This window comes from Microtus oregoni, unplaced genomic scaffold (genome assembly GCF_018167655.1).
Source record: "Microtus oregoni isolate MIOR12 unplaced genomic scaffold, Mior012 000000F_ref0000247, whole genome shotgun sequence".
In the NCBI taxonomy this organism is placed as follows: Eukaryota; Metazoa; Chordata; class Mammalia; order Rodentia; family Cricetidae; genus Microtus; species Microtus oregoni.
This window is the reverse complement of record NW_024543059.1, coordinates 33334738-33362213: the sequence shown is the minus strand read 5'-3', so window position 1 is coordinate 33362213 and position 27476 is coordinate 33334738. Positions and strand designations below refer to the sequence as shown.

Below are 27476 nucleotides of genomic sequence, written 5' to 3'. Positions count from 1 at the left end.
ATTCATTCATTTATTTTGAGTAAGATAGTGCTTGCTGGTGTTGCAGTAGCTGGATGTGTTGGGCTTACAGATATTAGTTGAATGGCTGCAGAGAGGGCCAAATATCACCTTCAAGGCCACGGATGGTGCCAGGCTCAGGCCAAGCCCTGAGACTTGAATAGTTTGCTGTCAGCCATCTGGCAAACCATGCTGGAGGGTTTGGGCAGAGCAGTGGAGCTGGCAGAACACTTGTTGCCCGATCATCCCACTGAGACCCACCAGCTCAAGCCCTCCCAGAGCCAGTTTCACGCCTTTTACTGTATCGAGGGCCTGTGCTTTTATGTCTTCACAGTGTTGCATCTGTGGCACCAATGGCCACAGGGCAGACAGAATGGCCCAACACCCCAGGCCATGCCTACGGCTGATGGCAGCAGCCTGAGCCTATCGCACTGTTGCCCACTGGTGTTGGTGACTTGCAGCAGAAGGCCCGAGGACCAAGGTAAGCATGACATGAATTGGATGCACGAGCTGACGATTGTCGGGTCTTGTTGGTGCTGCGAGGTGTGCCCATTCGTGCCTCCAGACCAGTCTGCACCTGCCTGTAGCAGACTTAGGTCCTCAAGGTGCTCCTGCCTTCCATGCATGGACCAATTGCAACCTCCCTTTCCCAGATGGGGCACGTCTGGGCAGTTCTCGCACTCCCCAACACCCACCCTGGCTTGAGAGGAGACCTACTTCTGAAAGTCTCTGGGCCAGGCCACTCCAGCGTGCTTGGATCGATGATGATTCCCAGTCAATCATTCCTTGGAAAAGCTGAACAAAATGAGTGAAAACTCAGTACCACCGCTCTCATCGAGACTGAGGTCCTGCACCTTGGGTCACCCAGGTCCTCTGGGAGTAGGATACGGGAATGCCAACCACTCCCCTGCTCCTGCCCACCTCCAGCAGTGGCATAGCATCTCTTAGAGTGAAGTCCTGTGGGGAAGGCTTAGTGCACTTTGACATTTGCATTAGCAAGAGAGAGGTTTGCAGGTGCCAGTAGCCCTGGCTGTCAGTTTGTCAGACCTGCTCAGGGAATAGGAGGCATGGTTTGCTCAGGGAACATGTCCAAAGAGAGCTGAGTCCTGAGCCTTGATCTTGAGACTGCCAGTTGGGCGTGTCCTTGTTCATCAATCCAGTGAGCTGGTTTCCGGGCTGACTTTATTCAGAGCAGCCTCCGATGATATTTATTTATTTATTCATTTACTTATGTATCTATCCATTCATTCATTTATTTTGAGTAAGAGAGTGCTTGCTGGTGTTGCAGTAGCTGGATGTGTTGGGCTTACAGATATTAGTTGAATGGCTGCAGAGAGGGCCAAATATCACCTTCAAGGCCACGGAGCGTGCCAGGCTCAGGCCAAGCCCTGAGACTTGAATAGTTTGCTGTCAGCCATCTGGCAAACCATGCTTGAGGGTTTGGACAGAGCAGGGGAGCTGGCAGAACACTTGTTGCCCGATCATCCCACTGAGACCCACCAGCTCAAGCCCTCCCAGAGCCAGTTTCATGGCTCCCACTGTAACGAGGGCCTGTGCTTTTATGTCTTTACTGTGTTGCTTCTGTGGCACGCACGGCCACAGGGCAGACAGAATGGCCCAACACCCCAGGCCATGCCTAGGGCTGATGGCAGCAGCCTGAGCCTATTGCACTGTTGTCCACTGGTGTTGGTGACTTGCTTGCAGCAGAAGGCCCGAGGACCAAGGTAAGCATGACATGAATTGGAAGCACGAGCTGACGATTGTCGGGTCTTGGTGGTGCTGCGAGCTGTGCCCATTCGTGCCTCCAGACCAGTCTGCACCTGCCTGTAGCAGACTTAGGTCCTCAAGGTGCTCCTGCCTTCCATGCATGGACCCATTGCAACCTCCCTTTCCCAGATGGGGCACGTCTGGGCAGTTCTCGCACTCCCCAACACCCACCCTGGCTTGAGAGGAGACCTACCTCTGAAAGTCTCTGGGCCAGGCCACTCCAGCGTGCTTGGATCGATGATGATTCCCAGTCAATCATTCCTTGGAAAAGCTGAACAAAATGAGTGAAAACTCAGTACCACCGCTCTCATCGAGACTGAGGTCCTGCACCTTGGGTCACCCAGGTCCTCTGGGAGTAGGATACGGGAATGCCAACCACTCCCCTGCTCCTGCCCACCTCCAGCAGTGGCATAGCATCTCTTAGAGTGAAGTCCTGTGGGGAAGGCTTAGTGCACTTTGACATTTGCATTAGCAAGAGAGAGGTTTGCAGGTGCCAGTAGCCCTGGCTGTCAGTTTGTCAGACCTGCTCAGGGAATAGGAGGCATGGTTTGCTCAGGGAACATGTCCAAAGAGAGCTGAGTCCTGAGCCTTGATCTTGAGACTGCCAGTTGGGCGTGTCCTTGTTCATCAATCCAGTGAGCTGGTTTCCGGGCTGACTTTATTCAGAGCAGCCTCCGATGATATTTATTTATTTATTCATTTACTTATGTATCTATCCATTCATTCATTTATTTTGAGTAAGAGAGTGCTTGCTGGTGTTGCAGTAGCTGGATGTGTTGGGCTTACAGATATTAGTTGAATGGCTGCAGAGAGGGCCAAATATCACCTTCAAGGCCACGTAGCGTGCCAGGAACAGGCCAAGCCCTGAGACTTGAATAGTTTGCTGTCAGCCATCTGGCAAACCATGCTTGAGGGTTTGGACAGAGCAGGGGAGCTGGCAGAACACTTGTTGCCCGATCATCCCACTGAGACCCACCAGCTCAAGCCCTCCCAGAGCCAGTTTCATGGCTCCCACTGTAACGAGGGCCTGTGCTTTTATGTCTTTACAGTGTTGCTTCTGTGGCACGCACGACCACAGGGCAGACAGAATGGCCCAACACCCCAGGCCATGCCTAGGGCTGATGGCAGCAGCCTGAGCCTATTGCACTGTTATCCACTGGTGTTGGTGACTTGCTTGCAGCAGAAGGCCCGAGGACCAAGGTAAGCATGACATGAATTGGAAGCACGAGCTGACGATTGTCGGGTCTTGGTGGTGCTGCGAGGTGTGCCCATTCGTGCCTCCAGACCAGTCTGCACCTGCCTGTAGCAGACTTAGGTCCTCAAGGTGCTCCTGCCTTCCATGCATGGACCCATTGCAACCTCCCTTTCCCAGATGGGGCACGTCTGGGCAGTTCTCGCACTCCCCAACACCCACCCTGGCTTGAGAGGAGACCTACCTCTGAAAGTCTCTGGGCCAGGCCACTCCAGCGTGCTTGGATCGATGATGATTCCCAGTCAATCATTCCTTGGAAAAGCTGAACAAAATGAGTGAAAACTCAGTACCACCGCTCTCATCGAGACTGAGGTCCTGCTCCTTGGGTCACCCAGGTCCTCTGGGAGTAGGATACGGGAATGCCAACCACTCCCCTGCTCCTGCCCACCTCCAGCAGTGGCATAGCATCTCTTAGAGTGAAGTCCTGTGGGGAAGGCTTAGTGCACTTTGACATTTGCATTAGCAAGAGAGAGGTTTGCAGGTGCCAGTAGCCCTGGCTGTCAGTTTGTCAGACCTGCTCAGGGAAAGGAGGCATGGTTTGCTCAGGGAACATGTCCAAAGAGAGCTGAGTCCTGAGCCTTGATCTTGAGACTGCCAGGTGGGCGTGTCTTTGTTCATTAATCCAGTGAGCTGGTTTCTGTGCTGACTTTATTCAGAGCAGCCTCCGATGATATTTATTTATTTATTCATTTATTTATGTATCTATCCATTCATTCATTTATTTTGAGTAAGATAGTGCTTGCTGGTGTTGCAGTAGCTGGATGTGTTGGGCTTACAGATATTAGTTGAATGGCTGCAGAGAGGGCCAAATATCACCTTCAAGGCCACGGAGGGTTCCAGGCTCAGGCCAAGCACTGAGACTTGAATAGTTTGCTGTCAGCCATCTGGCAAACCATGCTTGAGGGTTTGGACAGAGCAGGGGAGCTGGCAGAACACTTGTTGCCCGATCTTCCCACTGAGACCCACCAGCTCAAGCCCTCCCAGAGCCAGTTTCATGCTTTTCACTGTATCGAGGGCCTGTGCTTTTATGTCTTCACAGTGTTGCTTCTGTGGCACCAATGGCCACAGGGCAGACAGAATGGCCCAACACCCCAGGCCATGCCTACGACTGATGGCAGCAGCCTGAGCCTATTGCACTGTTGTCCACTGGTGTTGGTGACTTGCTTGCAGCAGAAGGCCCGAGGACCAAGGTAAGCATGACATGAATTGGAAGCACGAGCTGACGATTGTCGGGTCTTGGTGGTGCTGCGAGGTGTGCCCATTCGTGCCTCCAGACCAGTCTGCACCTGCCTGTAGCAGACTTAGGTCCTCAAGGTGCTCCTGCCTTCCATGCATGGACCAATTGCAACCTCCCTTTCCCAGATGGGGCACGTCTGGGCAGTTCTCGCACTCCCCAACACCCACCCTGGCTTGAGAGGAGACCTACCTCTGAAAGTCTCTGGGCCAGGCCACTCCAGCGTGCTTGGATCGATGATGATTCCCAGTCAATCATTCCTTGGAAAAGCTGAACAAAATGAGTGAAAACTCAGTACCACCGCTCTCATCGAGACTGAGGTCCTGCACCTTGGGTCACCCAGGTCCTCTGGGAGTAGGATACGGGAATGCCAACCACTCCCCTGCTCCTGCCCACCTCCAGCAGTGGCATAGCATCTCTTAGAGTGAAGTCCTGTGGGGAAGGCTTAGTGCACTTTGACATTTGCATTAGCAAGAGAGAGGTTTGCAGGTGCCAGTAGCCCTGGCTGTCAGTTTGTCAGACCTGCTCAGGGAATAGGAGGCATGGTTTGCTCAGGGAACATGTCCAAAGAGAGCTGAGTCCTGAGCCTTGATCTTGAGACTGCCAGTTGGGCGTGTCCTTGTTCATCAATCCAGTGAGCTGGTTTCCGGGCTGACTTTATTCAGAGCAGCCGCCGATGATATTTATTTATTTATTCATTTACTTATGTATCTATCCATTCATTCATTTATTTTGAGTAAGAGAGTGCTTGCTGGTGTTGCAGTAGCTGGATGTGTTGGGCTTACAGATATTAGTTGAATGGCTGCAGAGAGGGCCAAATATCACCTTCAAGGCCACGTAGCGTGCCAGGCTCAGGCCAAGCCCTGAGACTTGAATAGTTTGCTGTCAGCCATCTGGCAAACCATGCTTGAGGGTTTGGACAGAGCAGGGGAGCTGGCAGAACACTTGTTGCCCGATCATCCCACTGAGACCCACCAGCTCAATCCCTCCCAGAGCCAGTTTCATGGCACCCACTGTAACGAGGGCCTGTGCTTTTATGTCTTTACAGTGTTGCTTCTGTGGCACGCACGGCCACAGGGCAGACAGAATGTCCCAATACCCCAGGCCATGCCTACGACTGATGGCAGCCACCTGAGCCTATCGCACTGTTGCCCACTGGTGTTGGTGACTTGCAGCAGAAGGCCCGAGGACCAAGGTAAGCATGACATGAATTGGAAGCACGAGCTGACGATTGTCGGGTCTTGGTGGTGCTGCGAGGTGTGCCCATTCGTGCCTCCAGACCAGTCTGCACCTGCCTGTAGCAGACTTAGGTCCTCAAGGTGCTCCTGCCTTCCATGCATGGACCAATTGCAACCTCCCTTTCCCAGATGGGGCACGTCTGGGCAGTTCTCGCACTCCCCAACACCCACCCTGGCTTGAGAGGAGACCTACCTCTGAAAGTCTCTGGGCCAGGCCACTCCAGCGTGCTTGGATCGATGATGATTCCCAGTCAATCATTCCTTGGAAAAGCTGAACAAAATGAGTGAAAACTCAGTACCACCGCTCTCATCGAGACTGAGGTCCTGCACCTTGGGTCACCCAGGTCCTCTGGGAGTAGGATACGGGAATGCCAACCACTCCCCTGCTCCTGCCCACCTCCAGCAGTGGCATAGCATCTCTTAGAGTGAAGTCCTGTGGGGAAGGCTTAGTGCACTTTGACATTTGCATTAGCAAGAGAGAGGTTTGCAGGTGCCAGTAGCCCTGGCTGTCAGTTTGTCAGACCTGCTCAGGGAATAGGAGGCATGGTTTGCTCAGGGAACATGTCCAAAGAGAGCTGAGTCCTGAGCCTTGATCTTGAGACTGCCAGTTGGGCGTGTCCTTGTTCATCAATCCAGTGAGCTGGTTTCCGGGCTGACTTTATTCAGAGCAGCCTCCGATGATATTTATTTATTTATTCATTTACTTATGTATCTATCCATTCATTCATTTATTTTGAGTAAGAGAGTGCTTGCTGTGTTGCAGTAGCTGGATGTGTTGGGCTTACAGATATTAGTTGAATGGCTGCAGAGAGGGCCAAATATCACCTTCAAGGCCACGGAGGGTTCCAGGCTCAGGCCAAGCCCTGAGACTTGAATAGTTTGCTGTCAGCCATCTGGCAAACCATGCTTGAGGGTTTGGACAGAGCAGTGGAGCTGGCAGAACACTTGTTGCCCGATCATCCCACTGAGACCCACCAGCTCAAGCCCTCCCAGAGCCAGTTTCATGCCTTTTACTGTATCGAGGGCCTGTGCTTTTATGTCTTCACAGTGTTGCATCTGTGGCACCAATGGCCACAGGACAGACAGAATGGCCCTGCACCCCAGGCCATGCCTACGGCTGATGGCAGCAGCCTGAGCCTATCGCACTGTTGCCCACTGGTGTTGGTGACTTGCAGCAGAAGGCCCGAGGACCAAGGTAAGCATGACATGAATTGGAAGCACGAGCTGACGATTGTCGGGTCTTGGTGGTGCTGCGAGGTTGCCCATTCGTGCCTCCAGACCAGTCTGCACCTGCCTGTAGCAGACTTAGGTCCTCAAGGTGCTCCTGCCTTCCATGCATGGACCAATTGCAACCTCCCTTTCCCAGATGGGGCACGTCTGGGCAGTTCTCGCACTCCCCAACACCCACCCTGGCTTGAGAGGAGACCTACCTCTGAAAGTCTCTGGGCCAGGCCACTCCAGCGTGCTTGGATCGATGATGATTCCCAGTCAATCATTCCTTGGAAAAGCTGAACAAAATGAGTGAAAACTCAGTACCACCGCTCTCATCGAGACTGAGGTCCTGCACCTTGGGTCACCCAGGTCCTCTGGGAGTAGGATACGGGAATGCCAACCACTCCCCTGCTCCTGCCCACCTCCAGCAGTGGCATAGCATCTCTTAGAGTGAAGTCCTGTGGGGAAGGCTTAGTGCACTTTGACATTTGCATTAGCAAGAGAGAGGTTTGCAGGTGCCAGTAGCCCTGGCTGTCAGTTTGTCAGACCTGCTCAGGGAACAGGAGGCATGGTTTGCTCAGGGAACATGTCCAAAGAGAGCTGAGTCCTGAGCCTTGATCTTGAGACTGCCAGTTGGGCGTGTCCTTGTTCATCAATCCAGTGAGCTGGTTTCCGGGCTGACTTTATTCAGAGCAGCCGCCGATGATATTTATTTATTTATTCATTTACTTATGTATCTATCCATTCATTCATTTATTTTGAGTAAGAGAGTGCTTGCTGGTGTTGCAGTAGCTGGATGTGTTGGGCTTACAGATATTAGTTGAATGGCTGCCGAGAGGGCCAAATATCACCTTCAAGGCCACGGAGGGTTCCAGGCTCAGGCCAAGCACTGAGACTTGAATAGTTTGCTGTCAGCCATCTGGCAAACCATGCTTGAGGGTTTGGACAGAGCAGGGGAGCTGGCAGAACACTTGTTGCCCGATCATCCCACTGAGACCCACCAGCTCAAGCCCTCCCAGAGCCAGTTTCATGCTTTTACTGTATCGAGGGCCTGTGCTTTTATGTCTTCACAGTGTTGCTTCTGTGGCACCAATGGCCACAGGGCAGACAGAATGGCCCAACACCCCAGGCCATGCCTACGGCTGATGGCAGCAGCCTGAGCCTATTGCACTGTTGTCCACTGGTGTTGGTGACTTGCTTGCAGCAGAAGGCCCGAGGACCAAGGTAAGCATGACATGAATTGGAAGCACGAGCTGACGATTGTCGGGTCTTGGTGGTGCTGCGAGGTGTGCCCATTCGTGCCTCCAGACCAGTCTGCACCTGCCTGTAGCAGACTTAGGTCCTCAAGGTGCTCCTGCCTTCCATGCATGGACCAATTGCAACCTCCCTTTCCCAGATGGGGCACGTCTGGGCAGTTCTCGCACTCCCCAACACCCACCCTGGCTTGAGAGGAGACCTACCTCTGAAAGTCTCTGGGCCAGGCCACTCCAGCGTGCTTGGATCGATGATGATTCCCAGTCAATCATTCCTTGGAAAAGCTGAACAAAATGAGTGAAAACTCAGTACCACCGCTCTCATCGAGACTGAGGTCCTGCACCTTGGGTCACCCAGGTCCTCTGGGAGTAGGATACGGGAATGCCAACCACTCCCCTGCTCCTGCCCACCTCCAGCAGTGGCATAGCATCTCTTAGAGTGAAGTCCTGTGGGGAAGGCTTAGTGCACTTTGACATTTGCATTAGCAAGAGAGAGGTTTGCAGGTGCCAGTAGCCCTGGCTGTCAGTTTGTCAGACCTGCTCAGGGAATAGGAGGCATGGTTTGCTCAGGGAACATGTCCAAAGAGAGCTGAGTCCTGAGCCTTGATCTTGAGACTGCCAGTTGGGCGTGTCCTTGTTCATCAATCCAGTGAGCTGGTTTCCGGGCTGACTTTATTCAGAGCAGCCTCCGATGATATTTATTTATTTATTCATTTACTTATGTATCTATCCATTCATTCATTTATTTTGAGTAAGAGAGTGCTTGCTGTGTTGCAGTAGCTGGATGTGTTGGGCTTACAGATATTAGTTGAATGGCTGCAGAGAGGGCCAAATATCACCTTCAAGGCCACGGAGGGTTCCAGGCTCAGGCCAAGCCCTGAGACTTGAATAGTTTGCTGTCAGCCATCTGGCAAACCATGCTTGAGGGTTTGGACAGAGCAGGGGAGCTGGCAGAACACTTGTTGCCCGATCATCCCACTGAGACCCACCAGCTCAAGCCCTCCCAGAGCCAGTTTCATGCCTTTTACTGTATCGAGGGCCTGTGCTTTTATGTCTTCACAGTGTTGCATCTGTGGCACCAATGTCCACAGGGCAGACAGAATGGCCCAATACCCCAGGCCATGCCTACGACTGATGGCAGCCACCTGAGCCTATCGCACTGTTGCCCACTGGTCTTGGTGACTTGCAGCAGAAGGCCCGAGGACCAAGGTAAGCATGACATGAATTGGAAGCACGAGCTGACGATTGTCGGGTCTTGGTGGTGCTGCGAGGTGTGCCCATTCGTGCCTCCAGACCAGTCTGCACCTGCCTGTAGCAGACTTAGGTCCTCAAGGTGCTCCTGCCTTCCATGCATGGACCAATTGCAACCTCCCTTTCCCAGATGGGGCACGTCTGGGCAGTTCTCGCACTCCCCAACACCCACCCTGGCTTGAGAGGAGACCTACCTCTGAAAGTCTCTGGGCCAGGCCACTCCAGCGTGCTTGGATCGATGATGATTCCCAGTCAATCATTCCTTGGAAAAGCTGAACAAAATGAGTGAAAACTCAGTACCACCGCTCTCATCGAGACTGAGGTCCTGCACCTTGGGTCACCCAGCTCCTCTGGGAGTAGGATACGGGAATGCCAACCACTCCCCTGCTCCTGCCCACCTCCAGCAGTGGCATAGCATCTCTTAGAGTGAAGTCCTGTGGGGAAGGCTTAGTGCACTTTGACATTTGCATTAGCAAGAGAGAGGTTTGCAGGTGCCAGTAGCCCTGGCTGTCAGTTTGTCAGACCTGCTCAGGGAATAGGAGGCATGGTTTGCTCAGGGAACATGTCCAAAGAGAGCTGAGTCCTGAGCCTTGATCTTGAGACTGCCAGTTGGGCGTGTCCTTGTTCATCAATCCAGTGAGCTGGTTTCCGGGCTGACTTTATTCAGAGCAGCCGCCGATGATATTTATTTATTTATTCATTTACTTATGTATCTATCCATTCATTCATTTATTTTGAGTAAGAGAGTGCTTGCTGGTGTTGCAGTAGCTGGATGTGTTGGGCTTACAGATATTAGTTGAATGGCTGCCGAGAGGGCCAAATATCACCTTCAAGGCCACGGAGGGTTCCAGGCTCAGGCCAAGCCCTGAGACTTGAATAGTTTGCTGTCAGCCATCTGGCAAACCATGCTTGAGGGTTTGGACAGAGCAGGGGAGCTGGCAGAACACTTGTTGCCCGATCATCCCACTGAGACCCACCAGCTCAATCCCTCCCAGAGCCAGTTTCATGGCACCCACTGTAACGAGGGCCTGTGCTTTTATGTCTTTACAGTGTTGCTTCTGTGGCACGCACGGCCACAGGGCAGACAGAATGGCCCAACACCCCAGGCCATGCCTAGGGCTGATGGCAGCAGCCTGAGCCTATTGCACTGTTGTCCACTGGTGTTGGTGACTTGCTTGCAGCTGAAGGCCCGAGGACCAAGGTAAGCATGACATGAATTGGAAGCACGAGCTGACGATTGTCGGGTCTTGGTGGTGCTGCAAGCTGTGCCCATTCGTGCCTCCAGACCAGTCTGCACCTGCCTGTAGCAGACTTAGGTCCTCAAGGTGCTCCTGCCTTCCATGCATGGACCAATTGCAACCTCCCTTTCCCAGATGGGGCACGTCTGGGCAGTTCTCGCACTCCCCAACACCCACCCTGGCTTGAGAGGAGACCTACCTCTGAAAGTCTCTGGGCCAGGCCACTCCAGCGTGCTTGGATCGATGATGATTCCCAGTCAATCATTCCTTGGAAAAGCTGAACAAAATGAGTGAAAACTCAGTACCACCGCTCTCATCGAGACTGAGGTCCTGCACCTTGGGTCACCCAGGTCCTCTGGGAGTAGGATACGGGAATGCCAACCACTCCCCTGCTCCTGCCCACCTCCAGCAGTGGCATAGCATCTCTTAGAGTGAAGTCCTGTGGGGAAGGCTTAGTGCACTTTGACATTTGCATTAGCAAGAGAGAGGTTTGCAGGTGCCAGTAGCCCTGGCTGTCAGTTTGTCAGACCTGCTCAGGGAATAGGAGGCATGGTTTGCTCAGGGAACATGTCCAAAGAGAGCTGAGTCCTGAGCCTTGATCTTGAGACTGCCAGTTGGGCGTGTCCTTGTTCATCAATCCAGTGAGCTGGTTTCCGGGCTGACTTTATTCAGAGCAGCCGCCGATGATATTTATTTATTTATTCATTTACTTATGTATCTATCCATTCATTCATTTATTTTGAGTAAGAGAGTGCTTGCTGGTGTTGCAGTAGCTGGATGTGTTGGGCTTACAGATATTAGTTGAATGGCTGCCGAGAGGGCCAAATATCACCTTCAAGGCCACGGAGGGTTCCAGGCTCAGGCCAAGCCCTGAGACTTGAATAGTTTGCTGTCAGCCATCTGGCAAACCATGCTTGAGGGTTTGGACAGAGCAGGGGAGCTGGCAGAACACTTGTTGCCCGATCATCCCACTGAGACCCACCAGCTCAATCCCTCCCAGAGCCAGTTTCATGGCACCCACTGTAACGAGGGCCTGTGCTTTTATGTCTTTACAGTGTTGCTTCTGTGGCACGCACGGCCACAGGGCAGACAGAATGGCCCAACACCCCAGGCCATGCCTAGGGCTGATGGCAGCAGCCTGAGCCTATTGCACTGTTGTCCACTGGTGTTGGTGACTTGCTTGCAGCTGAAGGCCCGAGGACCAAGGTAAGCATGACATGAATTGGAAGCACGAGCTGACGATTGTCGGGTCTTGGTGGTGCTGCGAGGTGTGCCCATTCGTGCCTCCAGACCAGTCTGCACCTGCCTGTAGCAGACTTAGGTCCTCAAGGTGCTCCTGCCTTCCATGCATGGACCAATTGCAACCTCCCTTTCCCAGATGGGGCACGTCTGGGCAGTTCTCGCACTCCCCAACACCCACCCTGGCTTGAGAGGAGACCTACCTCTGAAAGTCTCTGGGCCAGGCCACTCCAGCGTGCTTGGATCGATGATGATTCCCAGTCAATCATTCCTTGGAAAAGCTGAACAAAATGAGTGAAAACTCAGTACCACCGCTCTCATCGAGACTGAGGTCCTGCACCTTGGGTCACCCAGGTCCTCTGGGAGTAGGATACGGGAATGCCAACCACTCCCCTGCTCCTGCCCACCTCCAGCAGTGGCATAGCATCTCTTAGAGTGAAGTCCTGTGGGGAAGGCTTAGTGCACTTTGACATTTGCATTAGCAAGAGAGAGGTTTGCAGGTGCCAGTAGCCCTGGCTGTCAGTTTGTCAGACCTGCTCAGGGAATAGGAGGCATGGTTTGCTCAGGGAACATGTCCAAAGAGAGCTGAGTCCTGAGCCTTGATCTTGAGACTGCCAGTTGGGCGTGTCCTTGTTCATCAATCCAGTGAGCTGGTTTCCGGGCTGACTTTATTCAGAGCAGCCTCCGATGATATTTATTTATTTATTCATTTACTTATGTATCTATCCATTCATTCATTTATTTTGAGTAAGAGAGTGCTTGCTGTGTTGCAGTAGCTGGATGTGTTGGGCTTACAGATATTAGTTGAATGGCTGCAGAGAGGGCCAAATATCACCTTCAAGGCCACGGAGGGTTCCAGGCTCAGGCCAAGCCCTGAGACTTGAATAGTTTGCTGTCAGCCATCTGGCAAACCATGCTTGAGGGTTTGGACAGAGCAGTGGAGCTGGCAGAACACTTGTTGCCCGATCATCCCACTGAGACCCACCAGCTCAAGCCCTCCCAGAGCCAGTTTCATGCCTTTTACTGTATCGAGGGCCTGTGCTTTTATGTCTTCACAGTGTTGCATCTGTGGCACCAATGTCCACAGGGCAGACAGAATGGCCCAACACCCCAGGCCATGCCTACGGCTGATGGCAGCAGCCTGAGCCTATCGCACTGTTGCCCACTGGTGTTGGTGACTTGCAGCAGAAGGCCCGAGGACCAAGGTAAGCATGACATGAATTGGAAGCACGAGCTGACGATTGTCGGGTCTTGGTGGTGCTGCGAGGTGTGCCCATTCGTGCCTCCAGACCAGTCTGCACCTGCCTGTAGCAGACTTAGGTCCTCAAGGTGCTCCTGCCTTCCATGCATGGACCAATTGCAACCTCCCTTTCCCAGATGGGGCACGTCTGGGCAGTTCTCGCACTCCCCAACACCCACCCTGGCTTGAGAGGAGACCTACCTCTGAAAGTCTCTGGGCCAGGCCACTCCAGCGTGCTTGGATCGATGATGATTCCCAGTCAATCATTCCTTGGAAAAGCTGAACAAAATGAGTGAAAACTCAGTACCACCGCTCTCATCGAGACTGAGGTCCTGCACCTTGGGTCACCCAGGTCCTCTGGGAGTAGGATACGGGAATGCCAACCACTCCCCTGCTCCTGCCCACCTCCAGCAGTGGCATAGCATCTCTTAGAGTGAAGTCCTGTGGGGAAGGCTTAGTGCACTTTGACATTTGCATTAGCAAGAGAGAGGTTTGCAGGTGCCAGTAGCCCTGGCTGTCAGTTTGTCAGACCTGCTCAGGGAATAGGAGGCATGGTTTGCTCAGGGAACATGTCCAAAGAGAGCTGAGTCCTGAGCCTTGATCTTGAGACTGCCAGTTGGGCGTGTCCTTGTTCATCAATCCAGTGAGCTGGTTTCCGGGCTGACTTTATTCAGAGCAGCCTCCGATGATATTTATTTATTTATTCATTTACTTATGTATCTATCCATTCATTCATTTATTTTGAGTAAGAGAGTGCTTGCTGTGTTGCAGTAGCTGGATGTGTTGGGCTTACAGATATTAGTTGAATGGCTGCAGAGAGGGCCAAATATCACCTTCAAGGCCACGGAGGGTTCCAGGCTCAGGCCAAGCCCTGAGACTTGAATAGTTTGCTGTCAGCCATCTGGCAAACCATGCTTGAGGGTTTGGACAGAGCAGGGGAGCTGGCAGAACACTTGTTGCCCGATCATCCCACTGAGACCCACCAGCTCAATCCCTCCCAGAGCCAGTTTCATGGCACCCACTGTAACGAGGGCCTGTGCTTTTATGTCTTTACAGTGTTGCTTCTGTGGCACGCACGGCCACAGGGCAGACAGAATGGCCCAACACCCCAGGCCATGCCTAGGGCTGATGGCAGCAGCCTGAGCCTATCGCACTGTTGCCCACTGGTGTTGGTGACTTGCAGCAGAAGGCCCGAGGACCAAGGTAAGCATGACATGAATTGGATGCACGAGCTGACGATTGTCGGGTCTTGTTGGTGCTGCGAGGTGTGCCCATTCGTGCCTCCAGACCAGTCTGCACCTGCCTGTAGCAGACTTAGGTCCTCAAGCTGCTCCTGCCTTCCATGCATGGACCCATTGCAACCTCCCTTTCCCAGATGGGGCACGTCTGGGCAGTTCTCGCACTCCCCAACACCCACCCTGGCTTGAGAGGAGACCTACCTCTGAAAGTCTCTGGGCCAGGCCACTCCAGCGTGCTTGGATCGATGATGATTCCCAGTCAATCATTCCTTGGAAAAGCTGAACAAAATGAGTGAAAACTCAGTACCACCGCTCTCATCGAGACTGAGGTCCTGCACCTTGGGTCACCAAGGTCCTCTGGGAGTAGGATACGGGAATGCCAACCACTCCCCTGCTCCTGCCCACCTCCAGCAGTGGCATAGCATCTCTTAGAGTGAAGTCCTGTGGGGAAGGCTTAGTGCACTTTGACATTTGCATTAGCAAGAGAGAGGTTTGCAGGTGCCAGTAGCCCTGGCTGTCAGTTTGTCAGACCTGCTCAAGGAATAGGAGGCATGGTTTGCTCAGGGAACATGTCCAAAGAGAGCTGAGTCCTGAGCCTTGATCTTGAGACTGCCAGTTGGGCGTGTCCTTGTTCATCAATCCAGTGAGCTGGTTTCCGGGCTGACTTTATTCAGAGCAGCCGCCGATGATATTTATTTATTTATTCATTTACTTATGTATCTATCCATTCATTCATTTTTTTTGAGTAAGAGAGTGCTTGCTGGTGTTGCAGTAGCTGGATGTGTTGGGCTTACAGATATTAGTTGAATGGCTGCAGAGAGGGCCAAATATCACCTTCAAGGCCACGGAGGGTGCCAGGCTCAGGCCAAGCCCTGAGACTTGAATAGTTTGCTGTCAGCCATCTGGCAAACCATGCTGGAGGGTTTGGGCAGAGCAGTGGAGCTGGCAGAACACTTGTTGCCCGATCATCCCACTGAGACCCACCAGCTCAAGCCCTCCCAGAGCCAGTTTCATGCCTTTTACTGTATCGAGGGCCTGTGCTTTTATGTCTTCACAGTGTTGCATCTGTGGCACCAATGGCCACAGGGCAGACAGAATGGCCCAACACCCCAGGCCATGCCTACGGCTGATGGCAGCAGCCTGAGCCTATCGCACTGTTGCCCACTGGTGTTGGTGACTTGCAGCAGAAGGCCCGAGGACCAAGGTAAGCATGACATGAATTGGAAGCACGAGCTGACGATTGTCGGGTCTTGGTGGTGCTGCGAGGTGTGCCCATTCGTGCCTCCAGACCAGTCTGCACCTGCCTGTAGCAGACTTAGGTCCTCAAGGTGCTCCTGCCTTCCATGCATGGACCCATTGCAACCTCCCTTTCCCAGATGGGGCACGTCTGGGCAGTTCTCGCACTCCCCAACACCCACCCTGGCTTGAGAGGAGACCTACCTCTGAAAGTCTCTGGGCCAGGCCACTCCAGCGTGCTTGGATCGATGATGATTCCCAGTCAATCATTCCTTGGAAAAGCTGAACAAAATGAGTGAAAACTCAGTACCACCGCTCTCATCGAGACTGAGGTCCTGCACCTTGGGTCACCCAGGTCCTCTGGGAGTAGGATACGGGAATGCCAACCACTCCCCTGCTCCTGCCCACCTCCAGCAGTGGCATAGCATCTCTTAGAGTGAAGTCCTGTGGGGAAGGCTTAGTGCACTTTGACATTTGCATTAGCAAGAGAGAGGTTTGCAGGTGCCAGTAGCCCTGGCTGTCAGTTTGTCAGACCTGCTCAGGGAATAGGAGGCATGGTTTGCTCAGGGAACATGTCCAAAGAGAGCTGAGTCCTGAGCCTTGATCTTGAGACTGCCAGTTGGGCGTGTCCTTGTTCATCAATCCAGTGAGCTGGTTTCCGGGCTGACTTTATTCAGAGCAGCCTCCGATGATATTTATTTATTTATTCATTTACTTATGTATCTATCCATTCATTCATTTATTTTGAGTAAGAGAGTGCTTGCTGGTGTTGCAGTAGCTGGATGTGTTGGGCTTACAGATATTAGTTGAATGGCTGCCGAGAGGGCCAAATATCACCTTCAAGGCCACGGAGGGTGCCAGGCTCAGGCCAAGCCCTGAGACTTGAATAGTTTGCTGTCAGCCATCTGGCAAACCATGCTTGAGGGTTTGGACAGAGCAGGGGAGCTGGCAGAACACTTGTTGCCCGATCATCCCACTGAGACCCACCAGCTCAAGCCCTCCCAGAGCCAGTTTCATGGCTCCCACTGTAACGAGGGCCTGTGCTTTTATGTCTTTACAGTGTTGCTTCTGTGGCACGCACAGCCACAGGGCAGACAGAATGGCCCAACACCCCAGGCCATGCCTAGGGCTGATGGCAGCAGCCTGAGCCTATTGCACTGTTGTCCACTGGTGTTGGTGACTTGCTTGCAGCAGAAGGCCCGAGGACCAAGGTAAGCATGACATGAATTGGAAGCACGAGCTGACGATTGTCGGGTCTTGGTGGTGCTGCGAGGTGTGCCCATTCGTGCCTCCAGACCAGTCTGCACCTGCCTGTAGCAGACTTAGGTCCTCAAGGTGCTCCTGCCTTCCATGCATGGACCCATTGCAACCTCCCTTTCCCAGATGGGGCACGTCTGGGCAGTTCTCGCACTCCCCAACACCCACCCTGGCTTGAGAGGAGACCTACCTCTGAAAGTCTCTGGGCCAGGCCACTCCAGCGTGCTTGGATCGATGATGATTCCCAGTCAATCATTCCTTGGAAAAGCTGAACAAAATGAGTGAAAACTCAGTACCACCGCTCTCATCGAGACTGAGGTCCTGCACCTTGGGTCACCCAGGTCCTCTGGGAGTAGGATACGGGAATGCCAACCACTCCCCTGCTCCTGCCCACCTCCAGCAGTGGCATAGCATCTCTTAGAGTGAAGTCCTGTGGGGAAGGCTTAGTGCACTTTGACATTTGCATTAGCAAGAGAGAGGTTTGCAGGTGCCAGTAGCCCTGGCTGTCAGTTTGTCAGACCTGCTCAGGGAATAGGAGGCATGGTTTGCTCAGGGAACATGTCCAAAGAGAGCTGAGTCCTGAGCCTTGATCTTGAGACTGCCAGTTGGGCGTGTCCTTGTTCATCAATCCAGTGAGCTGGTTTCCGGGCTGACTTTATTCAGAGCAGCCTCCGATGATATTTATTTATTTATTCATTTACTTATGTATCTATCCATTCATTCATTTATTTTGAGTAAGAGAGTGCTTGCTGTGTTGCAGTAGCTGGATGTGTTGGGCTTACAGATATTAGTTGAATGGCTGCAGAGAGGGCCAAATATCACCTTCAAGGCCACGGAGGGTTCCAGGCTCAGGCCAAGCCCTGAGACTTGAATAGTTTGCTGTCAGCCATCTGGCAAACCATGCTTGAGGGTTTGGACAGAGCAGTGGAGCTGGCAGAACACTTGTTGCCCGATCATCCCACTGAGACCCACCAGCTCAAGCCCTCCCAGAGCCAGTTTCATGCCTTTTACTGTATCGAGGGCCTGTGCTTTTATGTCTTCACAGTGTTGCATCTGTGGCACCAATGTCCACAGGGCAGACAGAATGGCCCAACACCCCAGGCCATGCCTACGGCTGATGGCAGCAGCCTGAGCCTATCGCACTGTTGCCCACTGGTGTTGGTGACTTGCAGCAGAAGGCCCGAGGACCAAGGTAAGCATGACATGAATTGGAAGCACGAGCTGACGATTGTCGGGTCTTGGTGGTGCTGCGAGGTGTGCCCATTCGTGCCTCCAGACCAGTCTGCACCTGCCTGTAGCAGACTTAGGTCCTCAAGGTGCTCCTGCCTTCCATGCATGGACCAATTGCAACCTCCCTTTCCCAGATGGGGCACGTCTGGGCAGTTCTCGCACTCCCCAACACCCACCCTGGCTTGAGAGGAGACCTACCTCTGAAAGTCTCTGGGCCAGGCCACTCCAGCGTGCTTGGATCGATGATGATTCCCAGTCAATCATTCCTTGGAAAAGCTGAACAAACTGAGTGAAAACTCAGTACCACCGCTCTCATCGAGACTGAGGTCCTGCACCTTGGGTCACCCAGGTCCTCTGGGAGTAGGATACGGGAATGCCAACCACTCCCCTGCTCCTGCCCACCTCCAGCACTGGCATAGCATCTCTTAGAGTGAAGTCCTGTGGGGAAGGCTTAGTGCACTTTGACATTTGCATTAGCAAGAGAGAGGTTTGCAGGTGCCAGTAGCCCTGGCTGTCAGTTTGTCAGACCTGCTCAGGGAATAGGAGGCATGGTTTGCTCAGGGAACATGTCCAAAGAGAGCTGAGTCCTGAGCCTTGATCTTGAGACTGCCAGTTGGGCGTGTCCTTGTTCATCAATCCAGTGAGCTGGTTTCCGGGCTGACTTTATTCAGAGCAGCCTCCGATGATATTTATTTATTTATTCATTTACTTATGTATCTATCCATTCATTCATTTATTTTGAGTAAGAGAGTGCTTGCTGTGTTGCAGTAGCTGGATGTGTTGGGCTTACAGATATTAGTTGAATGGCTGCAGAGAGGGCCAAATATCACCTTCAAGGCCACGGAGGGTTCCAGGCTCAGGCCAAGCCCTGAGACTTGAATAGTTTGCTGTCAGCCATCTGGCAAACCATGCTTGAGGGTTTGGACAGAGCAGGGGAGCTGGCAGAACACTTGTTGCCCGATCATCCCACTGAGACCCACCAGCTCAATCCCTCCCAGAGCCAGTTTCATGGCACCCACTGTAACGAGGGCCTGTGCTTTTATGTCTTTACAGTGTTGCTTCTGTGGCACGCACGGCCACAGGGCAGACAGAATGGCCCAACACCCCAGGCCATGCCTAGGGCTGATGGCAGCAGCCTGAGCCTATCGCACTGTTGCCCACTGGTGTTGGTGACTTGCAGCAGAAGGCCCGAGGACCAAGGTAAGCATGACATGAATTGGATGCACGAGCTGACGATTGTCGGGTCTTGTTGGTGCTGCGAGGTGTGCCCATTCGTGCCTCCAGACCAGTCTGCACCTGCCTGTAGCAGACTTAGGTCCTCAAGCTGCTCCTGCCTTCCATGCATGGACCCATTGCAACCTCCCTTTCCCAGATGGGGCACGTCTGGGCAGTTCTCGCACTCCCCAACACCCACCCTGGCTTGAGAGGAGACCTACCTCTGAAAGTCTCTGGGCCAGGCCACTCCAGCGTGCTTGGATCGATGATGATTCCCAGTCAATCATTCCTTGGAAAAGCTGAACAAAATGAGTGAAAACTCAGTACCACCGCTCTCATCGAGACTGAGGTCCTGCACCTTGGGTCACCAAGGTCCTCTGGGAGTAGGATACGGGAATGCCAACCACTCCCCTGCTCCTGCCCACCTCCAGCAGTGGCATAGCATCTCTTAGAGTGAAGTCCTGTGGGGAAGGCTTAGTGCACTTTGACATTTGCATTAGCAAGAGAGAGGTTTGCAGGTGCCAGTAGCCCTGGCTGTCAGTTTGTCAGACCTGCTCAAGGAATAGGAGGCATGGTTTGCTCAGGGAACATGTCCAAAGAGAGCTGAGTCCTGAGCCTTGATCTTGAGACTGCCAGTTGGGCGTGTCCTTGTTCATCAATCCAGTGAGCTGGTTTCCGGGCTGACTTTATTCAGAGCAGCCGCCGATGATATTTATTTATTTATTCATTTACTTATGTATCTATCCATTCATTCATTTTTTTTGAGTAAGAGAGTGCTTGCTGGTGTTGCAGTAGCTGGATGTGTTGGGCTTACAGATATTAGTTGAATGGCTGCAGAGAGGGCCAAATATCACCTTCAAGGCCACGGAGGGTGCCAGGCTCAGGCCAAGCCCTGAGACTTGAATAGTTTGCTGTCAGCCATCTGGCAAACCATGCTGGAGGGTTTGGGCAGAGCAGTGGAGCTGGCAGAACACTTGTTGCCCGATCATCCCACTGAGACCCACCAGCTCAAGCCCTCCCAGAGCCAGTTTCATGCCTTTTACTGTATCGAGGGCCTGTGCTTTTATGTCTTCACAGTGTTGCATCTGTGGCACCAATGGCCACAGGGCAGACAGAATGGCCCAACACCCCAGGCCATGCCTACGGCTGATGGCAGCAGCCTGAGCCTATCGCACTGTTGCCCACTGGTGTTGGTGACTTGCAGCAGAAGGCCCGAGGACCAAGGTAAGCATGACATGAATTGGAAGCACGAGCTGACGATTGTCGGGTCTTGGTGGTGCTGCGAGGTGTGCCCATTCGTGCCTCCAGACCAGTCTGCACCTGCCTGTAGCAGACTTAGGTCCTCAAGGTGCTCCTGCCTTCCATGCATGGACCCATTGCAACCTCCCTTTCCCAGATGGGGCACGTCTGGGCAGTTCTCGCACTCCCCAACACCCACCCTGGCTTGAGAGGAGACCTACCTCTGAAAGTCTCTGGGCCAGGCCACTCCAGCGTGCTTGGATCGATGATGATTCCCAGTCAATCATTCCTTGGAAAAGCTGAACAAAATGAGTGAAAACTCAGTACCACCGCTCTCATCGAGACTGAGGTCCTGCACCTTGGGTCACCCAGGTCCTCTGGGAGTAGGATACGGGAATGCCAACCACTCCCCTGCTCCTGCCCACCTCCAGCAGTGGCATAGCATCTCTTAGAGTGAAGTCCTGTGGGGAAGGCTTAGTGCACTTTGACATTTGCATTAGCAAGAGAGAGGTTTGCAGGTGCCAGTAGCCCTGGCTGTCAGTTTGTCAGACCTGCTCAGGGAATAGGAGGCATGGTTTGCTCAGGGAACATGTCCAAAGAGAGCTGAGTCCTGAGCCTTGATCTTGAGACTGCCAGTTGGGCGTGTCCTTGTTCATCAATCCAGTGAGCTGGTTTCCGGGCTGACTTTATTCAGAGCAGCCTCCGATGATATTTATTTATTTATTCATTTACTTATGTATCTATCCATTCATTCATTTATTTTGAGTAAGAGAGTGCTTGCTGGTGTTGCAGTAGCTGGATGTGTTGGGCTTACAGATATTAGTTGAATGGCTGCCGAGAGGGCCAAATATCACCTTCAAGGCCACGGAGGGTGCCAGGCTCAGGCCAAGCCCTGAGACTTGAATAGTTTGCTGTCAGCCATCTGGCAAACCATGCTTGAGGGTTTGGACAGAGCAGGGGAGCTGGCAGAACACTTGTTGCCCGATCATCCCACTGAGACCCACCAGCTCAAGCCCTCCCAGAGCCAGTTTCATGGCTCCCACTGTAACGAGGGCCTGTGCTTTTATGTCTTTACAGTGTTGCTTCTGTGGCACGCACAGCCACAGGGCAGACAGAATGGCCCAACACCCCAGGCCATGCCTAGGGCTGATGGCAGCAGCCTGAGCCTATTGCACTGTTGTCCACTGGTGTTGGTGACTTGCTTGCAGCAGAAGGCCCGAGGACCAAGGTAAGCATGACATGAATTGGAAGCACGAGCTGACGATTGTCGGGTCTTGGTGGTGCTGCGAGGTGTGCCCATTCGTGCCTCCAGACCAGTCTGCACCTGCCTGTAGCAGACTTAGGTCCTCAAGGTGCTCCTGCCTTCCATGCATGGACCCATTGCAACCTCCCTTTCCCAGATGGGGCACGTCTGGGCAGTTCTCGCACTCCCCAACACCCACCCTGGCTTGAGAGGAGACCTACCTCTGAAAGTCTCTGGGCCAGGCCACTCCAGCGTGCTTGGATCGATGATGATTCCCAGTCAATCATTCCTTGGAAAAGCTGAACAAAATGAGTGAAAACTCAGTACCACCGCTCTCATCGAGACTGAGGTCCTGCACCTTGGGTCACCCAGGTCCTCTGGGAGTAGGATACGGGAATGCCAACCACTCCCCTGCTCCTGCCCACCTCCAGCAGTGGCATAGCATCTCTTAGAGTGAAGTCCTGTGGGGAAGGCTTAGTGCACTTTGACATTTGCATTAGCAAGAGAGAGGTTTGCAGGTGCCAGTAGCCCTGGCTGTCAGTTTGTCAGACCTGCTCAGGGAATAGGAGGCATGGTTTGCTCAGGGAACATGTCCAAAGAGAGCTGAGTCCTGAGCCTTGATCTTGAGACTGCCAGTTGGGCGTGTCCTTGTTCATCAATCCAGTGAGCTGGTTTCCGGGCTGACTTTATTCAGAGCAGCCTCCGATGATATTTATTTATTTATTCATTTACTTATGTATCTATCCATTCATTCATTTATTTTGAGTAAGAGAGTGCTTGCTGGTGTTGCAGTAGCTGGATGTGTTGGGCTTACAGATATTAGTTGAATGGCTGCAGAGAGGGCCAAATATCACCTTCAAGGCCACGGAGGGTGCCAGGCTCAGGCCAAGCCCTGAGACTTGAATAGTTTGCTGTCAGCCATCTGGCAAACCATGCTTGAGGGTTTGGACAGAGCAAGGGAGCTGGCAGAACACTTGTTGCCCGATCATCCCACTGAGAACCACCAGCTCAAGCCCTCCCAGAGCCAGTTTCATGCCTTTTACTGTATCGAGGGCCTGTGCTTTTATGTCTTCACAGTGTTGCATCTGTGGCACCAATGGCCACAGGGCAGACAGAATGGCCCAACACCCCAGGCCATGCCTACGGCTGATGGCAGCAGCCTGAGCCTATCGCACTGTTGCCCACTGGTGTTGGTGACTTGCAGCAGAAGGCCCGAGGACCAAGGTAAGCATGACATGAATTGGATGCACGAGCTGACGATTGTCGGGTCTTGGTGGTGCTGCGAGGTGTGCCCATTCGTGCCTCCAGACCAGTCTGCACCTGCCTGTAGCAGACTTAGGTCCTCAAGGTGCTCCTGCCTTCCATGCATGGACCAATTGCAACCTCCATTTCCAAGATGGGGCACGTCTGGGCAGTTCTCGCACTCCCCAACACCCACCCTGGCTTGAGAGGAGACCTACCTCTGAAAGTCTCTGGGCCAGGCCACTCCAGCGTGCTTGGATCGATGATGATTCCCAGTCAATCATTCCTTGGAAAAGCTGAACAAAATGAGTGAAAACTCAGTACCACCGCTCTCATCGAGACTGAGGTCCTGCACCTTGGGTCACCAAGGTCCTCTGGGAGTAGGATACGGGAATGCCAACCACTCCCCTGCTCCTGCCCACCTCCAGCAGTGGCATAGCATCTCTTAGAGTGAAGTCCTGTGGGGAAGGCTTAGTGCACTTTGACATTTGCATTAGCAAGAGAGAGGTTTGCAGGTGCCAGTAGCCCTGGCTGTCAGTTTGTCAGACCTGCTCAGGGAATAGGAGGCATGGTTTGCTCAGGGAACATGTCAAAAGAGAGCTGAGTCCTGAGCCTTGATCTTGAGACTGCCAGTTGGGCGTGTCCTTGTTCATCAATCCAGTGAGCTGGTTCCCGGGCTGACTTTATTCAGAGCAGCCTCCGATGATATTAATTTATTTATTCATTTACTTATGTATCTATCCATTCATTCATTTATTTTGAGTAAGAGAGTGCTTGCTGGTGTTGCAGTAGCTGGATGGGTTGGGCTTACAGATATTAGTTGAATGGCTGCAGAGAGGGCCAAATATCACCTTCAAGGCCACGGAGGGTGCCAGGCTCAGGCCAAGCCCTGAGACTTGAATAGTTTGCTGTCAGCCATCTGGCAAACCATGCTTGAGGGTTTGGACAGATCAGGGGAGCTGGCAGAACACTTGTTGCCCGATCATCCCACTGAGACCCACCAGCTCAAGCCCTCCCAGAGCCAGTTTCATGGCTCCCACTGTAACGAGGGCCTGTGCTTTTATGTCTTTACAGTGTTGCTTCTGTGGCACGCACGGCCACAGGGCAGACAGAATGGCCCAACACCCCAGGCCATGCCTAGGGCTGATGGCAGCAGCCTGAGCCTATTGCACTGTTGTCCACTGGTGTTGGTGACTTGCTTGCAGCAGAAGGCCCGAGGACCAAGGTAAGCATGACATGAATTGGAAGCACGAGCTGACGATTGTCGGGTCTTGGTGGTGCTGCGAGGTGTGCCCATTCGTGCCTCCAGACCAGTCTGCACCTGCCTGTAGCAGACTTAGGTCCTCAAGGTGCTCCTGCCTTCCATGCATGGACCCATTGCAACCTCCCTTTCCCAGATGGGGCACGTCTGGGCAGTTCTCGCACTCCCCAACACCCACCCTGGCTTGAGAGGAGACCTACCTCTGAAAGTCTCTGGGCCAGGCCACTCCAGCGTGCTTGGATCGATGATGATTCCCAGTCAATCATTCCTTGGAAAAGCTGAACAAAATGAGTGAAAACTCAGTACCACCGCTCTCATCGAGACTGAGGTCCTGCACCTTGGGTCACCCAGGTCCTCTGGGTGTAGGATTCGGGAATGCCAACCACTCCCCTGCTCCTGCCCACCTCCAGCAGTGGCATAGCATCTCTTAGAGTGAAGTCCTGTGGGGAAGGCTTAGTGCACTTTGACATTTGCATTAGCAAGAGAGAGGTTTGCAGGTGCCAGTAGCCCTGGCTGTCAGTTTGTCAGACCTGCTCAAGGAATAGGAGGCATGGTTTGCTCAGGGAACATGTCCAAAGAGAGCTGAGTCCTGAGCCTTGATCTTGAGACTGCCAGTTGGGCGTGTCCTTGTTCATCAATCCAGTGAGCTGGTTTCCGGGCTGACTTTATTCAGAGCAGCCGCCGATGATATTTATTTATTTATTCATTTACTTATGTATCTATCCATTCATTCATTTTTTTTGAGTAAGAGAGTGCTTGCTGGTGTTGCAGTAGCTGGATGTGTTGGGCTTACAGATATTAGTTGAATGGCTGCAGAGAGGGCCAAATATCACCTTCAAGGCCACGGAGGGTGCCAGGCTCAGGCCAAGCCCTGAGACTTGAATAGTTTGCTGTCAGCCATCTGGCAAACCATGCTGGAGGGTTTGGGCAGAGCAGTGGAGCTGGCAGAACACTTGTTGCCCGATCATCCCACTGAGACCCACCAGCTCAAGCCCTCCCAGAGCCAGTTTCATGCCTTTTACTGTATCGAGGGCCTGTGCTTTTATGTCTTCACAGTGTTGCATCTGTGGCACCAATGGCCACAGGGCAGACAGAATGGCCCAACACCCCAGGCCATGCCTACGGCTGATGGCAGCAGCCTGAGCCTATCGCACTGTTGCCCACTGGTGTTGGTGACTTGCAGCAGAAGGCCCGAGGACCAAGGTAAGCATGACATGAATTGGAAGCACGAGCTGACGATTGTCGGGTCTTGGTGGTGCTGCGAGGTGTGCCCATTCGTGCCTCCAGACCAGTCTGCACCTGCCTGTAGCAGACTTAGGTCCTCAAGGTGCTCCTGCCTTCCATGCATGGACCCATTGCAACCTCCCTTTCCCAGATGGGGCACGTCTGGGCAGTTCTCGCACTCCCCAACACCCACCCTGGCTTGAGAGGAGACCTACCTCTGAAAGTCTCTGGGCCAGGCCACTCCAGCGTGCTTGGATCGATGACGATTCCCAGTCAATCATTCCTTGGAAAAGCTGAACAAAATGAGTGAAAACTCAGTACCACCGCTCTCATCGAGACTGAGGTCCTGCACCTTGGGTCACCCAGGTCCTCTGGGAGTAGGATACGGGAATGCCAACCACTCCCCTGCTCCTGCCCACCTCCAGCAGTGGCATAGCATCTCTTAGAGTGAAGTCCTGTGGGGAAGGCTTAGTGCACTTTGACATTTGCATTAGCAAGAGAGAGGTTTGCAGGTGCCAGTAGCCCTGGCTGTCAGTTTGTCAGACCTGCTCAGGGAATAGGAGGCATGGTTTGCTCAGGGAACATGTCCAAAGAGAGCTGAGTCCTGAGCCTTGATCTTGAGACTGCCAGTTGGGCGTGTCCTTGTTCATCAATCCAGTGAGCTGGTTTCCGGGCTGACTTTATTCAGAGCAGCCTCCGATGATATTTATTTATTTATTCATTTACTTATGTATCTATCCATTCATTCATTTATTTTGAGTAAGAGAGTGCTTGCTGGTGTTGCAGTAGCTGGATGTGTTGGGCTTACAGATATTAGTTGAATGGCTGCCGAGAGGGCCAAATATCACCTTCAAGGCCACGGAGGGTGCCAGGCTCAGGCCAAGCCCTGAGACTTGAATAGTTTGCTGTCAGCCATCTGGCAAACCATGCTTGAGGGTTTGGACAGAGCAGGGGAGCTGGCAGAACACTTGTTGCCCGATCATCCCACTGAGACCCACCAGCTCAAGCCCTCCCAGAGCCAGTTTCATGGCTCCCACTGTAACGAGGGCCTGTGCTTTTATGTCTTTACAGTGTTGCTTCTGTGGCACGCACAGCCACAGGGCAGACAGAATGGCCCAACACCCCAGGCCATGCCTAGGGCTGATGGCAGCAGCCTGAGCCTATTGCACTGTTGTCCACTGGTGTTGGTGACTTGCTTGCAGCAGAAGGCCCGAGGACCAAGGTAAGCATGACATGAATTGGAAGCACGAGCTGACGATTGTCGGGTCTTGGTGGTGCTGCGAGGTGTGCCCATTCGTGCCTCCAGACCAGTCTGCACCTGCCTGTAGCAGACTTAGGTCCTCAAGGTGCTCCTGCCTTCCATGCATGGACCCATTGCAACCTCCCTTTCCCAGATGGGGCACGTCTGGGCAGTTCTCGCACTCCCCAACACCCACCCTGGCTTGAGAGGAGACCTACCTCTGAAAGTCTCTGGGCCAGGCCACTCCAGCGTGCTTGGATCGATGATGATTCCCAGTCAATCATTCCTTGGAAAAGCTGAACAAAATGAGTGAAAACTCAGTACCACCGCTCTCATCGAGACTGAGGTCCTGCACCTTGGGTCACCCAGGTCCTCTGGGAGTAGGATACGGGAATGCCAACCACTCCCCTGCTCCTGCCCACCTCCAGCAGTGGCATAGCATCTCTTAGAGTGAAGTCCTGTGGGGAAGGCTTAGTGCACTTTGACATTTGCATTAGCAAGAGAGAGGTTTGCAGGTGCCAGTAGCCCTGGCTGTCAGTTTGTCAGACCTGCTCAGGGAATAGGAGGCATGGTTTGCTCAGGGAACATGTCCAAAGAGAGCTGAGTCCTGAGCCTTGATCTTGAGACTGCCAGTTGGGCGTGTCCTTGTTCATCAATCCAGTGAGCTGGTTTCCGGGCTGACTTTATTCAGAGCAGCCTCCGATGATATTTATTTATTTATTCATTTACTTATGTATCTATCCATTCATTCATTTATTTTGAGTAAGAGAGTGCTTGCTGGTGTTGCAGTAGCTGGATGTGTTGGGCTTACAGATATTAGTTGAATGGCTGCAGAGAGGGCCAAATATCACCTTCAAGGCCACGGAGGGTGCCAGGCTCAGGCCAAGCCCTGAGACTTGAATAGTTTGCTGTCAGCCATCTGGCAAACCA

At 53.0% G+C, this 27476-nt stretch overlaps 22 non-coding genes across 22 annotated transcripts; all 22 read left to right on the top strand.

Annotated features, from left to right (window-relative positions):
* Window positions 1-752: 752 nt before the first annotated feature.
* Window positions 753-846, top strand: LOC121454376. Its single transcript, XR_005975227.1, has one exon. It is a non-coding gene; the product is annotated as a small nucleolar RNA SNORD116 (small nucleolar RNA).
* A 1149-nt stretch (window positions 847-1995) lies between these two features.
* Window positions 1996-2089, top strand: LOC121454369. Its single transcript, XR_005975225.1, has one exon. It is a non-coding gene; the product is annotated as a small nucleolar RNA SNORD116 (small nucleolar RNA).
* Window positions 2090-3238: 1149 nt separating this feature from the next.
* Window positions 3239-3332, top strand: LOC121454363. Its single transcript, XR_005975224.1, has one exon. It is a non-coding gene; the product is annotated as a small nucleolar RNA SNORD116 (small nucleolar RNA).
* A 1148-nt stretch (window positions 3333-4480) lies between these two features.
* Window positions 4481-4574, top strand: LOC121454356. Its single transcript, XR_005975223.1, has one exon. It is a non-coding gene; the product is annotated as a small nucleolar RNA SNORD116 (small nucleolar RNA).
* A 1145-nt stretch (window positions 4575-5719) lies between these two features.
* On the top strand, window positions 5720-5813 carry LOC121454349. The gene has a single exon (XR_005975222.1). It is a non-coding gene; the product is annotated as a small nucleolar RNA SNORD116 (small nucleolar RNA).
* Window positions 5814-6956: 1143 nt separating this feature from the next.
* Window positions 6957-7050, top strand: LOC121454346. Its single transcript, XR_005975221.1, has one exon. It is a non-coding gene; the product is annotated as a small nucleolar RNA SNORD116 (small nucleolar RNA).
* A 1148-nt stretch (window positions 7051-8198) lies between these two features.
* On the top strand, window positions 8199-8292 carry LOC121454341. The gene has a single exon (XR_005975220.1). It is a non-coding gene; the product is annotated as a small nucleolar RNA SNORD116 (small nucleolar RNA).
* Window positions 8293-9436: 1144 nt separating this feature from the next.
* Window positions 9437-9530, top strand: LOC121454335. The gene has a single exon (XR_005975214.1). It is a non-coding gene; the product is annotated as a small nucleolar RNA SNORD116 (small nucleolar RNA).
* Window positions 9531-10679: 1149 nt separating this feature from the next.
* LOC121454331 lies at window positions 10680-10773 on the top strand. Its single transcript, XR_005975213.1, has one exon. It is a non-coding gene; the product is annotated as a small nucleolar RNA SNORD116 (small nucleolar RNA).
* Window positions 10774-11922: 1149 nt separating this feature from the next.
* On the top strand, window positions 11923-12016 carry LOC121454320. Its single transcript, XR_005975211.1, has one exon. It is a non-coding gene; the product is annotated as a small nucleolar RNA SNORD116 (small nucleolar RNA).
* Window positions 12017-13160: 1144 nt separating this feature from the next.
* Window positions 13161-13254, top strand: LOC121454316. Its single transcript, XR_005975210.1, has one exon. It is a non-coding gene; the product is annotated as a small nucleolar RNA SNORD116 (small nucleolar RNA).
* Window positions 13255-14398: 1144 nt separating this feature from the next.
* LOC121454311 lies at window positions 14399-14492 on the top strand. The gene has a single exon (XR_005975209.1). It is a non-coding gene; the product is annotated as a small nucleolar RNA SNORD116 (small nucleolar RNA).
* Window positions 14493-15637: 1145 nt separating this feature from the next.
* On the top strand, window positions 15638-15731 carry LOC121454305. The gene has a single exon (XR_005975208.1). It is a non-coding gene; the product is annotated as a small nucleolar RNA SNORD116 (small nucleolar RNA).
* A 1149-nt stretch (window positions 15732-16880) lies between these two features.
* On the top strand, window positions 16881-16974 carry LOC121454301. Its single transcript, XR_005975207.1, has one exon. It is a non-coding gene; the product is annotated as a small nucleolar RNA SNORD116 (small nucleolar RNA).
* A 1144-nt stretch (window positions 16975-18118) lies between these two features.
* On the top strand, window positions 18119-18212 carry LOC121454809. Its single transcript, XR_005975335.1, has one exon. It is a non-coding gene; the product is annotated as a small nucleolar RNA SNORD116 (small nucleolar RNA).
* Window positions 18213-19356: 1144 nt separating this feature from the next.
* LOC121454296 lies at window positions 19357-19450 on the top strand. The gene has a single exon (XR_005975206.1). It is a non-coding gene; the product is annotated as a small nucleolar RNA SNORD116 (small nucleolar RNA).
* A 1145-nt stretch (window positions 19451-20595) lies between these two features.
* Window positions 20596-20689, top strand: LOC121454292. Its single transcript, XR_005975205.1, has one exon. It is a non-coding gene; the product is annotated as a small nucleolar RNA SNORD116 (small nucleolar RNA).
* A 1149-nt stretch (window positions 20690-21838) lies between these two features.
* LOC121454286 lies at window positions 21839-21932 on the top strand. Its single transcript, XR_005975204.1, has one exon. It is a non-coding gene; the product is annotated as a small nucleolar RNA SNORD116 (small nucleolar RNA).
* Window positions 21933-23077: 1145 nt separating this feature from the next.
* On the top strand, window positions 23078-23171 carry LOC121454279. The gene has a single exon (XR_005975203.1). It is a non-coding gene; the product is annotated as a small nucleolar RNA SNORD116 (small nucleolar RNA).
* A 1149-nt stretch (window positions 23172-24320) lies between these two features.
* On the top strand, window positions 24321-24414 carry LOC121454272. The gene has a single exon (XR_005975202.1). It is a non-coding gene; the product is annotated as a small nucleolar RNA SNORD116 (small nucleolar RNA).
* A 1145-nt stretch (window positions 24415-25559) lies between these two features.
* Window positions 25560-25653, top strand: LOC121454842. Its single transcript, XR_005975362.1, has one exon. It is a non-coding gene; the product is annotated as a small nucleolar RNA SNORD116 (small nucleolar RNA).
* Window positions 25654-26802: 1149 nt separating this feature from the next.
* On the top strand, window positions 26803-26896 carry LOC121454261. Its single transcript, XR_005975199.1, has one exon. It is a non-coding gene; the product is annotated as a small nucleolar RNA SNORD116 (small nucleolar RNA).
* The last annotated feature ends 580 nt before the right edge of the window (window positions 26897-27476 follow it).